We start from the raw sequence: 16,135 nt of genomic DNA on the forward strand, positions 1-16,135 counted from the left end.
GGCCACCGCGGCCGGCATATCAGAATCAGCTACTATACAAATAACAAAATAAAGGCCAAAGCTATCCATAACATTAAAAACAATACCAAACCGTACAATCAATCAGGAATATACAAACGTAACTGCAACTCATGTCCAAATACATACATAGGCCAAACAGGTAGGAATTTCAACATAGGTTCTCAAGAACACATGGATGCTCTTCGATTAAAAAACTGAAATAAATCCACATTTGCCCAACATGTAGCAGAAGAAGAACATCAAGTAACAGACATATCCCATAAACTACAAGTTCTCCACCTAGCCAACAAAGGAGAAAGAATGAACCTCATAGAAGAAATTGAAATTTATTCACATAAACATGCATCCCCTACTGAGATACTTACCGACCAAACAGAGTTACCAGACAGAATATTTCTCAAAAACTTTCACACTCTACTTATCAAACCACTTACTAAGCACAATCAAGATATAGCATAATCCAATATAATCCCAACAAATGCATGTAATAATAAACAACATAACAATTTTAATTCTATCTTTGTTATTTGTAAATGTATGAATTATTGCTTTGTATGAATGTGTTATATTAGTTTATGATCTTCAATACTGCCTAAGTAACAAAAAAAAAGTATACATCGTACTTATAATACTTCTATCACCCAAGTCAATGTTTAGTGAACAGTAGCTTAGCTAGAACCTCAAAACTTTCGTAAAATGTAACTCTGTCCTTAGATAAACTGCTTGCATGTAAAAAAAAAAAAAGAAAAAAGAAAAAACTATCAGTCGACAACATGGCAGATAACGCAGTACACCTGTGTAAAATACGTGACAAAACGTGTTTGTGCTGTTATAACAAAGAAGAAAGGCCAAGAAAAACAAGGAGAGGAGAATGTAAGTAAGATGAACAACTGATAGTGCGTAACTTAAAATTCGCGAAATTGAAGTAAATGATAGGCATCGTTGCTTTTTGCTTTAGAAACTGAAGATACATGTAATTGTCCAGCTGAAGATGGGTGCAAACACGACATGCATATTGGCATAAATGAAACGCATTAAAAGATGTGGCTGGTCGCTGTATTTTTATTTTAAAATATCATTATCCACGGCCACGGAGCACAACAGTCCAAATAAAATGGACAAATTGTTATTGAACCCGTTGTTTTTTGGGGTTTTCTCCGTCTTAAGTTTACTGCACGCTGAAAAACTCTTCAACATAGGTGATTTTCGCTTTGATTGACAAAGTATCAGCAGTCGATACATTTTAATGATACGATCTATTTTTTAGTATTGATGATATGAATGATAGTTTCACTCAAGGGTAGCTTATTCTCGACATTACGGTCAGCGTTTTGTTTCCCGTGTTCCACTTTCTGATAGTAAATGCTTCTCCTTTCGTGTTAGCAGAAGCTACAGTAGAAGTAGAGCGGCAGATGTCAGCTATTTTCTGTCATTTCTTATGGTTTCTGCAAATTAGCCTTTCTGGATTTGGGACTACATGTCATTCATAGCTTACGAAGTCACTCTGCGGATATTACGTTTTGCAGTCGAAACTGTGCTGTTGTCTCTCCATTTATCTGTCTTTCTTTCATGGATGGTTGACATTACCGTTGATCTGAGGAAAAATATTTTCCACGTCTATTATTATAAAAAGTTTATTGCTTTCTCATAATGTTTACGGTATCACTACTGGAGATGTTGAAAGGTGGCTACACTGAGTCACAGTGCCTAAGAGCGCACCAAAGAGTATTACTCCGCCGCCTCCCCTGGCGCAGTAGTTGTCCAGAGAATGTCGAGGACAGTAGTAGTTCAGAGGGTGCCGTGGGCAGTGCTTGTTGAGAGGATGTCGAGAGCAGTACTAGGTGTGAGCATGTTGTGTGCAGTTATTGTTCTGCTGGGCGTGAGAGTAGATGCTGTTCGGTTGGTGTAATGTATATATGGAAGATGTTGCAATGATCACAGTGTATTTTTCGTCAATATATATGGAGGTAAAAAAATTTTTTTTATTTCAAATTTCCTTAATAATAATGCCTCTTGGTCACAGGTTCAGTCAACAAAGCATCTGGCTCGTGTTCATGTATTGGACTAGTAATTCTGGTTTCTATGTGCAATTATAGTATTTCTGGTTTTTCAATTAGTTCATTGTAAATGGTGTTTAAAATTTCTTGGCCTATTGATGAATAACCGTGCCAGATACATGTACGTTGAGTCACACTACCACACACCGAACAGTTACACTTGTGGTTTATTGTTTCGTAGCTTTTATAGTTACAGCGGACTTAATTAATCAGTTGTGTTAACGGAAATTTCCCTTCATTCTTTATTGTTATTTTATGCAGTCAGATTGCGCACTAATACTAGTCAGGGCCAACCGGTTAATGGACTTCGTAACCGGACACACAGATACGAAAATTACTTTTGTTGTATTTATTCAATTAAGCCCCCAAGCACGTGGCGACCGCTGCTTCGGATCGTCCTTAGGAATTCTTTTAATAGTAAAAATAGCAGACAGCAGTACTGTTGTAGTAATTTGTAGTTTAGTAATTGTAGTCTATATTGCATGGGTAGATTTGGTAATTGAACATTTGTAGTTGTCTTGTCATTCTTCTAGTGGTATTTTTCCAGAATTAAATTTTTGATGTCTCGTATACGGGTTTGACAATTTTGTGCAATTATGAAGTTTTCAATTGTTCGTTAATCGAGTTTGTCGGGAAGCATTTCATGTGAATGGTATAGTTGATGATAAAGTGATAGTGACGAGTTTTGTATGTTTTGTAAATGAGTACGCGATCGATGAAAAAGGCAAAAATGATGGATAGTCAGAATAACGAATTTGTTAACATGGCGAACTCGCCAACTCAGGAGAACAGTAGGATGAATAATGAAGTAGAAAACAATTTAATAAGCCGGGAAAATAGTCCGGAACCAGTTCAAAATTTTTCACAATCGGAAAATTTTCGGAATATGAGATTAACGATAGAAGATTCTGAAGTAGTATCGAACACAGATAGCTTTACGGCTATGCCGAAGGAAGTTAGTTTCACGGGAAGTGTTAGGGGCTATAAGAATTTCGAACCAGTTAATATGGAGCAGTTGATGAGTGCAATATTAAATTTTGGATCACAAATAGGAACAATTAAAACTGGTATGGGAACACTGGAAGCACAGTAAAGATCTGAATTAAAAACAGAGATGGGAACATTAGCAACACGGTTAGACTCACAAATAGGAACAATTAAAACAGATATGGGAACAATGGAAACATGGTTAGACTCATGGAAAGGGACATGTTTCAAAAACATTAAGGATGAATTAAGGAAAGAAATTAGAGAAGTACAACCGATTTTGAATGCTCACAATAATAGATTAATTTGAATAGAAATTAGACAAAAGGAACAGGATAGAGAACAGGAGGAAAGAGATTGTGTGATAGTAAAAAAATTTTCAGAGTTAAATTTACAACGTGTACGCGATAAGGAAGAAATATTTGAAAGAATCGAGAGATCCGTACCTAATGACAGAATAAATAACCTAACACAACAATATGAACAGTTAACTACTAAATGTGTCAATACTGAAACCCGAGTCGCGACACTTACGGAAGACGTAAATAAACAGAAAGAACAAATAGGTGACTTATCGGAAATAGTTGAGGAGATTTCAGATAAATTGACAAGTCTACAGATAGCAGCGGGTTTTGAAGAAAGTAACTTATGTCATTTACGAGATGCAACAAGAGAGCGTCTGGCGCGCGAATTTGACAATAATCGATTTTCGGACTGGGACAGATGCGGTAGGTCTTTGTCGCCACGAGGGGACAACTTTGACTATAAACACTTTTTAACTGTTCGGAAATTTTAGATCTTTCGCAATTCTAAGAATGACATACATCGATGTTCATGGTTAGATCAATTTATGTACGCACTTCCACCAAATTGGCCACTAAGTCACAAACTGGAATTTATGTGTGGATATTTAGAAAACGAACCGGCGACGCGGATGCGCGCACTTACTAGAGATTGTAATAATTTAAATGATTTTTATCATGCATTTGTATCGGGATATTGGTCTGAAAACACGCAAGACAGAGTCAAACCTAGTCTTATTATGCAGCGTAATTTTAAACAGTCTGAGTTCCGCACGCCGGCAGAATACTTTGAAGACATGATTCTAAAGAATCAATTCCTTTCCAACCCTTATATCTCGACTGAATGAATTAGCATTTGTTTAACTAAGCTGCCACAGTCGATAAGACACATTGCTTTAGCCGGAAGATATAAAGACGACATTGAGACTTTTAAGACTTTGCTACAAGAACTTGATTATGACAACGACGACGGGACTTCTTGTAATTTCTTCAGTAACGGTAATCACAATAGATTTTCAGAGAAAAGGGATAACGATTGGAACTGACGTTATAGCGGTAATTTTGAAAATGACAAACGAAAGACACAGGACAATAGATACCAGCCTTATGACAAAGGAAAGTGTAGCGATTAGACAGTATTATATAGTTCGCAATGACATTCTTTTTAAACGAAAATCGGTTGGCATCTCTGTTTGGTTAGTTTGCATTCCTGATGAGTGGGTTAATAAATGGATTTGGTATACAAATTTCAGTTATGCACACTTTGGTCCCAGAAAATGCTATCATAAATTATGAGAAAATTGCTACTTCAGTAATATGGAAAAACGTATTCGATTTGTTCTTGCCAAATGCAAATGTTGTCAAAAGGCTAAGCCGCCAACTATTTCTCACAGAGCACCGTTGTTTCCTATCATTCCAGCGAAATTAAAGGAGACGGCAGCTGTCGATTTTTTCGGTCCAGTGGTTCGTTCTACTAAAGTTTTTGCGTACATTTTGGTAGCAGCGGGATTGACATCAAAATATGTGTGTTTTACACCTTTACGCAAAGCAACAGCTCGTTCAGTATCTAATGCTTTTATCAAACATTTTCTTATAGAAGTGGGTCATGTTGATAAGGTTATATCAGATAATGGATCACAGTTTCGCTCTAAAATTTGGCTTCGTACTCTACGGCGTCGTAAGATTAAACCAACTTTCATTTCACTTTTTCACCCTCAATCTAACGCTTCAGAGGGATGGATGAAGGAAATCATTAAACTGAGTCGACTTTATTGTCATCAGAATCACAGAACGTGGGATCAGTATCTCCATATTTTTCAAAACATTCTAAATGAACTCCCTAATGAGTCAACTTCTTTACCGCCTATACTGATATTAAAAAATAAATTACCGACAAATCGCATTTCTGAAATCGTTCCTTTTCCGCCTACACGGAAACTGCGGCATTCTGAAGTTGTCAACCTGGCTCTACAAAATATTGCATCTGCGGCTGCTAGAAGAAAGAAATCAGCTAAACGTCGTGGTCGTTTAAAAACCTGGTCAGTTGGTCAAACGGTGTTAATTAAGTCTCGTCGTTGGTTTCACAAAGGAAAAGGCTTGTGTCGCTAATTTTTTTTGCTTTATAACAGTCCCTATAGAGTTCGCAAAATTATTCATGATAACACTGTCGAAGTAGAAACTCTTAAATCACGGCGCTCTAAAGGAATACATCATATATCGAACGTTAAAATTTTTGTGGAATGACATACTTTTGAGAAACTAACAGTTACATGTAAACACGCAGACAATATAAGGATACCGCGCCGTGTTCTGGCGGCGGCACATACTCAAAGCAACAGTCAAGTCTGCGCGCCGCACAAGGCAGTCGTTGAGCGAAAACAATTACTTCCTACGTCACGCGTAACTACAGCTGATCGAGCGCTCAGTGCGTATGTACTGACAGCCGTAAACAAATACACAGTCCAATTTCTCCGATTAAATTCGGTATAAAGCTATAGTGACTTGATAAATTATGTTATTATCGTTCAGTTTGTTTCAGGATACAGTTGTATAAAATATTCAAGAACTTCAGGTAAACTCTGTGTGTGTCCGGGGTTAAGAGGACTTGCTATCGACAAAATTTCAGGAAGAATGTGATTTCGAACAAGAAAGTAATAAACTAAAAAGGTAACTATTAATTGAGTTGATTTTTCAGGTAACATGTTTCTACTTAGGTACATACTTTAGACGTAATTTGCTGCTCGCGATTACGTGATTAATACCTTGTGTTAACTGATTTTGACAATGATTGATTAATGAACAGTGTTGTTACTTATGTATATTATGCATCGCTTGGCTGCTGTGCTTTTTCACTGATGTCATATTTTTTTATTATGTGCCTGCTGTGCTTATTTATTTAAATTATAATTGTCACCCGATTAGTTGTGCTGATATGGTTATGTATGTAAGTTATATTTTGTGATTTATCTGCTTGCGCCTTCATGTTTACTTATTAGGATTACATATGATCATTTATTTGCTTAGGCTGATATGATGCTAATGACCTGTTTATTATGTAAGATATATATTTGCTGCTTTGCGTATGGATTACATATTTACATATTTTTGTTTTGTTGTCATAACTACCCCTTAATTTGGTATATAGAAATGCTGATATATTATGTACGAACATGGAGTTTAGGTCGCACTATGGTATTAATTATAGATTGTTCGCTTGGCAGAGCCTCGTTATAGGGATTCTGCTACATCCACTTGTTGACATTCTGTTCTCTCCCGGTATATTTACTTCCTATTGCATGTTTTGCTTACGCTCAGTGCTTTATATTTTAAGATAAGAAAATGAAGTGCTATAATTGGCAAACATTGGTCTTGACATTGGTACAAGAAACTTCATTGAAGTCACATGAGCTGGAGGTTTTATGGAAGCTGTATAAATTTATGCTAATAGAAAGGATGATAACGACATGAAATACCAACACTAGGTTTAGACCATTGATAGTTATTACACTGCATACTTCATGACCAATTGAAATAGCAAGTGAAACTTGCCACAAGAAATACTCCACATGTTTGCTTCTGTTGCCCATGATTCTTGAAGTGGTGTACACACTGTGAAATATTACGATCATTCACACTCCGTACTCGTACGTACTTACTGGATGTTATTCAAACTAAAGGCAGATAGAGGTCATGTATGCATTTCTTTTATTTAATGATGGATAAGGTAAGCAAAATGTATTTTATAATTCATAATGAGTAGAAGATATGGGTCAGGTGGATTACACAGAGGTTGTGTGTGGACATTGTGTCTTCGGATTGTATGGGATGATGAATTGAAGTTTGCACTAGGATTTTATCTGTACTTGTTCAAGGAGACTGACTAGAGGAAAGAGTTGTTATGGAAGTGAAATGATATTGATGATAAGCTTTATATGTATTAAGATTATGTGAAGCTGATGATTATTGGAGTTTTGGTGGATAAGAGGTAAAGTAAGAGAGGAGCATATTTTTTTGTTGGTTTATATGGAACAAGGAGGATGAAGATGGCAGACTAGGACACTCAAGTGTGAGAAATATTGTCTACACACACACACACACACACTTTGTTAAATCAATAAGCAGTATACACTCTTTTTTTTTTGGAGAGAGGAAGTAATTGCATATCTTGGCACACAGACAGTTGTTCAGCAACCGTACATTTTGATTTGGCTTGGCCAACATTGGTCTTGACATGATGACTATGACGTTGACTAAACTATTATTGACTGTTATACACTGTTACCACTACTACTTGATACACATGTTGAACATCAAATTGTGACAGAGTTGCATTTACACAGTTAACACTATTCAATTACACTGTAGTACTTAATATGTGGATGAAAGATGAGTGTGTGTGTTTTCCTTTCCAAATCCCAAATAATTGGTACCGACTTATCTCCTAAATATTATTTTACTTGTTTGTTGTGGCTTGCACTGACACCCATAAATATTATAGGTTTACTGATATTTGTGTATTTTTAATAGTTAATATGACAATTATCTGATATCATTTGTGGGTTTATTATAATTTGTATGTTTAGTGTAAGAGCATTGATAATAATTTTGTAAAAGCAATTGTGTGTGCATTCAAAGTGTTGTTCGTGCCTGCACTTGTTCAACATTGATGGGTGCCACTTGGAAATGTTTAATTTCTGCTGATGAACTCTGATGAACTGTTTAATTTGTGATAGTGAATATTATGGACTGTTACCTGGACTTGTTCAATATTGATTGGTACCACTTGGAAATGTTTAATTACTGCTGATGAACTCTGATGAAGCGTTTGATTAGTGATAGTGAATATTATGGACTGTTACCTGCACTGCTCAACATTGCTAGGTGCCACTGATGGAACTGCTTCTACTGAGATAATGTCACTTGTTGCTGTCTGCACCTGTTCAACATTGCTGGGTGCCACTGTTGGAACTGCTTCTACTGAGATAATGTTACTTGTTGCTGTCTGCACATGTTCAACATTCCTAGGTGCCACTGTTGGAACTGCTTCTACTGAGATGATGTCACTTGCGGTGTCTGCGCCTGTCCAACATTGCTGGGTGCCACTGATGGAACTGCTTCTACTGAGATAATGTCACTTGTTGGTGTCTGCGCCTGCTCGCCATTGCTGGGTGCCACTGTTGGAGCTGTTTAAATACTGCTGATGAAACGTTATGAGACTGCTATTTGCACCTGTTGACCATTGCTGGGTGCTACTGTTGGAACTGTCAACTACTCTGAGGACTGCTACCTGTTTATTGAACTATTGAAAAGATTTTATGTGAATATTTGTATACACTGGTTATTTGTGCATTTACTGTCTATGAAATGTTATGAGACTCTTACCTGCACCTATTCGTCATTGCTCGTGCCATTGATTGAATAATACGTAAGTAAACTATTATGCAAAATCACATGCATGAAAGCATTTGTATTCCTCGCTGTATTTTACACTATAGGTCATCGAAGGGTCAATGCAGAACCAAAATTTATTTAGTTATGTGATATTTACTTAGTAATATCATCTTTATTTTAGTTTGTATTTTTTTTGGACGAATTTGGTGGTATTTTCACCACCAATGCTGGCAAAAATACCATCAAATTCTAGCCCGTGGAGGAGAGGCATATGAAAGGTGGCTACACTGAGTCACAGCGCGAGAGAGCGCGCCAAAGAGTATTATTCCGCCACCTCCACTGGGGCAGTAGTCGTTCAGAGAATGACGAGGGCAGTAGTAGTTTAGAGGTTGCCGTGGGCAGTGCTTGTTGAGAGGATGTCGAGAGCTGTACTAGTTGAGAGCATGTCGTGTGCAGTTATTGTTCTGCTGGGCGAGAGAGTAGATGCTGTTCGGTTCATGTAATGTATATATGGAAGATGTTGCAATGATCACAGTTATTTTTCGCCAATATATATGGAGGTAACAAAAATTTTTCTTATTTCAAATCTCCTTAATAATAATGCCTCTTGGTCACAGGTTCAGTCAACAAAGCATCTGGCTCGTGTTGATGTGTTAGACTTGTAATTCTGGTTTCTATGTGCAATTATAGTATTTCTGGTTTTTCAATTAGTTCATTGTAAATGGCGGTTAAAATTTCTTGGCGTATTGAGGAAGAACCGTGCCAGATACATATACGTTGACTCACACTACCACACACAGAACAGTTACACTTGTGCTTTTTTGTTTCGTAGCTTTTATAGTTGCAGAGGACTTAATTAATCAATTGTGTTAACGGAAATTTCCCTTCATTCTTTATTGACATTTTATGCAGTCAGATTGCGTACTAATACTAGTCAGGACCAACCGGTTACGAGACCTCGTAACCGGACACACTGCTACTATAATTATTGCATTTTCACATTTATATAATTAAGCCCCCATGCAATGGTCTAAAAAACGTGAAACATGTCTGCAATGAGATTTCTTGTTTCAGTACCCTTAAGAGACAAATATTTGTGACATTTAATGATTTGTGTTGTTTAGTATTCAGTCGGCACATCTGAGTAATATTACTGAAGACGATCTAGTCCCTAAAGTCAGTTACAGAAACGCAAATCAGACTCAATGATATTTGCATTTCGGCGCTAGGCCGGCACGTCTTTGAGACACGAACTGTGGACACTTACTAGACCTCTCAAGGCTGGTGTTTTTCCTGCTGGAAGTATAACTTAAGCTTAGCAACAACGAAGATATATTTGGCAACCCTGTGACCGATAAGTTACTTCCTGTATGACACAGATGTAATCTAAAAAATTAACTTCACCTATTCATATCATTTCCATTAAATAATTGCGTCATTTTCACATAAGTGGTGAAACAAAGTTACCAGTTTCGAGTCCAGGAAAATCATCCTGAATTGAAATTGTACTTAACCTCGTCTTTTGCGTTGCCAGTTTATCTGTTCTAGCCAGCAATGGAGCAATAAGTGAGAGCACAATGTTACACTATTCCGCAAGCCGTCAGGTAAAATGGTCTATTGTAAAGTGGGGGCTGCTTTGGTCACCAGTTCCAGTCTTACGAAAGGGTGTTTCTTAGCTGTTTCGTGACACAGCTACAAGCAGTCTGATCGAAAAGCAATAAGGAAATTTTATTTATTTTATTTACGAAATAGCACATTTCCATACCACTTCGTTATGAAATAGGAAGTAGACAAAGACCGTTTAGAAGTACGAAATCAGTCATATCTTACTAATTTGTGCTGATACGGGCATGCTCCTGTTACAAATACTTTATATTTTATTGAAATAGACCTCCGTCGTAAGTATATCGTGGCAACTTGAATGTCATTTGAATTGGGACAATGCATATTTTAATATCGTTGTCCGTTACTTTATTGTACACAACAGTAAAAATCGGAGAGATATTAATCATCATCAGTATATTCTCTCGCATTATCTAAAGCAGTCTGACAATGCTCAGGTAATTAATTTATTCCAAATCTGGGGAAACCTTCTGGATCTGAGTTAAAGATGTCATCAAACCAGATTTGAAGGGCATTTCATCCAGAGAGGCATTTGGGACAGCTTTCGTGTAAGATTCTTGAAAGGTAAAAATTTGAGGGTATAAGCCCAGAAGAACAGATGTGTGGAGGACGATTTTTCAAACTCCTGGTCAGTTTTATTAGTGCTATCGGTGGAGTGCGTTGTCGTGGAGTATCACAACGTGATAAAATTTTGTAGGACCTTTTCTTACGTTCCAATCGATACATGTCTTAGGTGTTGGCGAAAAGTACTCGCAGCAGTATGCTCTCCCCCGGGGAGGTTTTCGCAATGCACAGTATCTTTTTTGAGCCACCAGATGCAAAATATTATGTTCACACTGCCCTTTTCGCCAGTATATGCCTTGTGTTACGGCTCAGCCAATAATTCTTCTTAAGAAGTTAATATAAAAATATTATAACTTGTTAGCAGTAGGCATAGTTAACTGGAATTCTCAGTTAGGCAACTGATTAAGATCAAGCAAAAGTCCATTAATATTCACAAGTTTGATTTTTGTTAGTTTAAATTAGAGGATGCAGTGCTACTGCTCCCAACTTCTCGACCTTGCTTATTGAATGCAAATGTCGCACGACGCTTAAATCGTCGCCCTGCATCGCATATGTCTGTTTTGGAGACTCCTTGAATGTGCAAAATCACTCTTGGCAGAACGATGTTTCTAGAAACACAAAATCTGTTACTGACGTGTTTTGCTTAAATGTACTCGCCCCACACACAATACAACTGTTCAGGACTGCCTCTGGGTGCAAATGTTAGACGTTCTTCCTCTTCCGACTGTGATTTATTACGCTTTAATAACATTCATAAGTGTTTTTCATGCAGACTCCAAATCGTAACTGCGACACAATCACAAGTACCTCAAATAAAAAAGGAAAACATTCTTCATAAATACACTTGAGGCACGGCGCCAGTTTCAGCTAGTCGGAGGCGACTAACGTTTGCACCAGGTGTATGGCCGGTAGCCGGTAGTTGTTGTGGGGCGAGATAACTCTCGAGTGTTAACTGTTGTGATCTTGACGCAGCCACGACCTGTTTGGCTGAAGTTTATCTGGAACTTTTTGGTATACAAGCCCATTTCCCAGTGAAAAGATACCTGATGCGCCATATAAGAACCTAGGGAATAGAATGGACTGGAACGCGCTACTTTATGTTTACTCAGCACAAAGTGTGCCACCCGACCACGAGCCGATACGTTTTTGTAACAGCTCGAGAAGACTGACAGATATTCCTAAACCCAGTTGCACATCCTACAGTGTTACCAGATCATGCATCTGGCCGCACATAGAATTATGTGAGCTGTTCGGGAATATTTGCTGCCTCAAGTGAACGACTCGGATGTCGTCTCTATGGCGGCTAGCAGGTAGCCTGGTTTTATTACTGATATTCTACATGACAATGAAATATTCTGAATGGCTTCCATTTCAGTAAAACTCATTGTTTAAACCCAGATTTTACATTTGGCACTTAAGCCACGAATGCTGTCTGCAGTCGTGTTACGAGTAATATACATTACGAAACATGGGCGTAATGAAAATACATGTGCCACAAAAATGTCATGTTGGCTAGCGGTAACACACGCCATTGAAAGGCAACCCTGATGGGACTACTTGAAGATTTAAAATGTTGGCATAACTTTAGCGTTCTAACAATATTTATTTTCCCAAAACAGACATAAATGATGCTAAACAAGTTATTGATTGAATACCGTAAACACTAACAGGTGATTGAAGACTACTCTGGACTAAGGTCCTGGGTGGCAGTGACAGTTTAACTAGTGGTGTGAGTCAAGTACTCTGGCCCTAAAAATATGTATAATGCAATCTGAATTCATCTGACGCTGAGCAGACTTTGATTGATGAAATCTGAACGTAGGTGCAGCTGGGAGCAAGTGGCGATTGAGATCTGTACCCTCTGACAATGCCGGAGCGGTAGTACGTCACCCTGTCTTTTTTTAAATAAATTCATTATTTCATGAAACAATAATCATTATACAATATTAACCCACCTCGTAAGATGATTAGTGGGTGATAAAATGATACATAGATTAGATTACAATGCAGCTTTTACAATTATGTTAGTGAACTACAGTTTAACTACTACAATGTGTGAGTTTCATATTTCTACCTCAATGGGCAATTTGATCTTACTACTTATTACTTAGCTAATCTACTATGGCTATTATCTGCAGCGTCACAGGTTTGCCAGATGTATATAAACCTACTTAGGATAGCCAGGCTCAACGAGCTAAACCCGAGAAGCATGCCGCTAGCACTGGGCTGGCCGAGGTAAGTAATCGCTGCAGTTCCCTAAACTAATGTCCTAATCTAAGTCCTACAAAATTAACTTAACCTACGTCGTATGAGGGGTCTTGATCGGTGGTGTTGACCCCCCCCCCCCCCTAGTCCTGTACGTGGCGGATTCCAACTATGATGGAAGTCGGCCAGCGCACGCACAGACGGTATGGGAATGGTATCTGGACTTAATTGGTTTGATCTATGAGTTGATACCTAATCAAGGTCCCTCATGTATTCTACCAGCACTTTTTGTGATACCCCATCTGCCAATGCATTCAACGTGTGAAAAGCGTCTTCTTGTCTGAGTAGGTGGTATGTGTCGTTATTTGGAAGTCTGTCCCTGAGTGTTGTCGCGACATCATTGAAGAGAGGGCACTCGTAAACCACATTGTCGGGAGTAATCTCTGCCTCGCCACAGTCACATCCTGGGGTTGCCCTCTTCCCAGACCGACATAAGTATGTCGGATAGGGTCCATGACCAGTGAGAAAGTGAATGAGTCCTCATGTAGGTTCCAAGTGTTTCATGCCCCCACGCTCTTTTATCTGGTAAAAACTGGAAGGTCCTTCTCCCAGTTTCTTCTTCCTCCCAAGCCCTCTGCCAAAGTTCTCCCCTCTGTTTCTCATTTCCCTCTTATCCTCTACCCTCACTCCCATGATTTCTATTATTTTCTCCATATTCCCCTTTTTGGCCCAGTACCACGCCGCTTGTTCTCGTATCTTGATTTCTAACGGGCAAAGCCGCATTATGACCAACAGAGCTCCCCCCGGAGATGTTCTTAGGCCCCCACAGATCTTAGAATCATTCTTCTCTGGAACCTTCTCACTGTCATGGCGGGGACGACTCTCGTGAGCCAGTGCGCCCATACTCCTGACCCGTAACCCACTACTGAAGTTAGAATACTGTTATATTAGAGTTTTATGAGATGAGGAGGGAGATGAAATCTTTTATGACCTATGGAGATCAGATTGTTTAGTAATTTGAGAGCTCTTTGGCTTACGGTGTCATTGTGTTTCCCGAAGTTCCATCTTTCGTTAATGATGACTCCCAAGTATCGTGTCTCCCGTCACCGAAGAACTGGTGAGCCATCGATTCTAACAGTAGGATTCATGATTAACTGTCCTTTTAATAGCAGGTATGTAGATTTACTAGGAGATATTGTCACTTTGGTATTGTGACACCATTGGTGCAGTTTCTCTATGGCCCTTTCAATCTTTGGTTCTATATCTTCTCGGCCACGACCGCCGACAAACAGGAGGAGGTCATCCACGTAGGCTATCACCTCTAACACTTCTTCACTTTGCTGTAAGCTGTCTAATAACGGTTCCATATGGATGTCCCAGAAAAGGGGTTCCAAAACGGAGCCTTTTGGACATCCTTTGGAGATTGCTTTCCCAACTCCCCCGCTAGGGGATGATAGCCAGACCTCCCGATCCTTACAATAGATCCTGAGACACCCATATAGCGGCCCGGGACACTCCTTCTCCCGCAGACAGGAGAAGAGCGAAGGTCACCACAGGTTGTCGAAGGCGCCACTGATGTCCACCATGATGCCAACTACGCACTTATGCGGGGTTGAGCCACAGACCTCAGCCGCCACAGCGATAGCATCAGACGCAGACCGACCCGGCCTGAAGCCGAATTGCCTGCTGCTCATCCAGCACAGCACTCGGTGTGCTGTCAATCTGTCAGCCAACAGTTGTTCTAGTAGCTTCCCAAACAGGTCCAATAGGCAAATCGGCCTGTATGATTTAACCTCAGCCGGGTCTTCTTCAGATCCGTTTTTGATTATCACCACGTTTGTAGTTTTCCACCTCTTAGGAAACTTCCTTTGTCTCAGGCACTCATTGAAGAGATGAGTTAGTGGCGCAATTAACCGGGGCGCCAGGAATTGCACCACCTCAGTCACAATGACGTCTGGTCACGTAGCTTTCCCTCTTTTTAATGATCTTATGTGTGCGGCCTCCTCCTCTTCCGAAAAGGGGTAGACTGCCGTATCGTTGTTATATTCATCTGAATCCGCATTTCGCAGTTGCTGTTGACCTTCAGTTTCTCCATCCGCACTGTCGTCAGGCAGCAGGGCCGGAGGAGGACCTCTGCAGTCTTCTGCCAAGACTCCGTCATCCTGTCCCCCTGCCTGACTGTCGATAACTCCATGGGAGAGCGGATTTTCTCTCTCACTAACTTATAGGGGAGACCCCACGGGTTCAAAGCCAACTGGCTTAACACGTAACTCTCCCAGCTACGTACCCTTATTTCCTGCAGTTCCTTTTGAAATTTCTGCTTGGCCTCCCTATATTGCAACTGCCATCTTTGCCTTTCCAGCCAGACGACACTGCGCTGGTAATGCCTCCTCAGCCTCCTGACAGATTGACGTAGTTCCTCTAGTTCGGCCGACCATGGTGACGGTGTGGCCGCCATGGCCTTCCTCCTGGTCGGTACAGCGGCCCGCACCGCTCTGTGTACTGGGCCCACCAGTTCCTCAGCTCTTTCGTCCACATCTATGTCCTGATATATGTCACCTTCCGGTAAGGCAGGAATGTTGCACTCCCTTGCTAGGCGTTTCCAGTCTACTCTATTGTAATTGAATTGTACTTCCCACCCCATGGCCCAACGGCACTCCCTTTCACCTAGAGTGAAAGTTGTTAAATTGTGGTCGCTTGTGGTGGCATTGCTCACGACCTTCCAGCGCTCTATAAGATTTGCTGCATTTGGTGTTGTTAATGTTACGCCATTGTTCGTGCCCTGTCCTCCTCCTGCTGCGTAGGTAGGAGGGTTGCCAGGCTTGTTGGCCACCACTTGTTGAGAAGCCATAATAAATTGTTCTATTTTCCCCCATTTGTATCTCTAGTGCCGATGTACCACAGGGGGGATTTTGTGTTGATGTCAGCAGTTAAGACTACCTTCCGTCCCTGCAACGACGTGGTAACTCTTGACAGGTGTTCTAA

This window comes from Schistocerca nitens, chromosome 3 (assembly GCF_023898315.1).
Source record: "Schistocerca nitens isolate TAMUIC-IGC-003100 chromosome 3, iqSchNite1.1, whole genome shotgun sequence".
NCBI lineage: Eukaryota > Metazoa > Arthropoda > Insecta > Orthoptera > Acrididae > Schistocerca > Schistocerca nitens.